Raw genomic sequence first — 363 nt, forward strand, 5'->3', positions numbered from 1 at the left:
GCCCACCTGCCCCGCGGGGCGCTGACCCACTGCCCTCGGCGCCTCCCCCGCGCCTCCTCGTGGTTCGTTCCGCTCCGCGCTCCAGGCTGCGGAAGGCGCGTCCAAGTGACTGGAGGTGGGGGAGGCGCAGAACAGGCCCGGGAGTTCTGCGCCCACGCTTTGTCCCGCTGTGCCACCCCTGGGCTGGGGCAAGGGCCGGAGGCCTTAGTGACCCGCAAGGTCTAGGGGCTCGCCCCCGCATCCCGGGCCGTGAGGCCTGGGCCAAACCCTGATGGGACGGTGCACGACCAAGCCCTTTGCTTGGGGACTTCCAACTCGTGAGTGGGAACCCAGGCTGCTCAGTTCTTGGCTGGCTTCCTCGAG

Source organism: Condylura cristata, unplaced genomic scaffold (assembly GCF_000260355.1).
Source record: "Condylura cristata isolate star-nosed mole 26May11 unplaced genomic scaffold, ConCri1.0 scaffold00008, whole genome shotgun sequence".
Classification (NCBI taxonomy): Eukaryota; Metazoa; Chordata; class Mammalia; order Eulipotyphla; family Talpidae; genus Condylura; species Condylura cristata.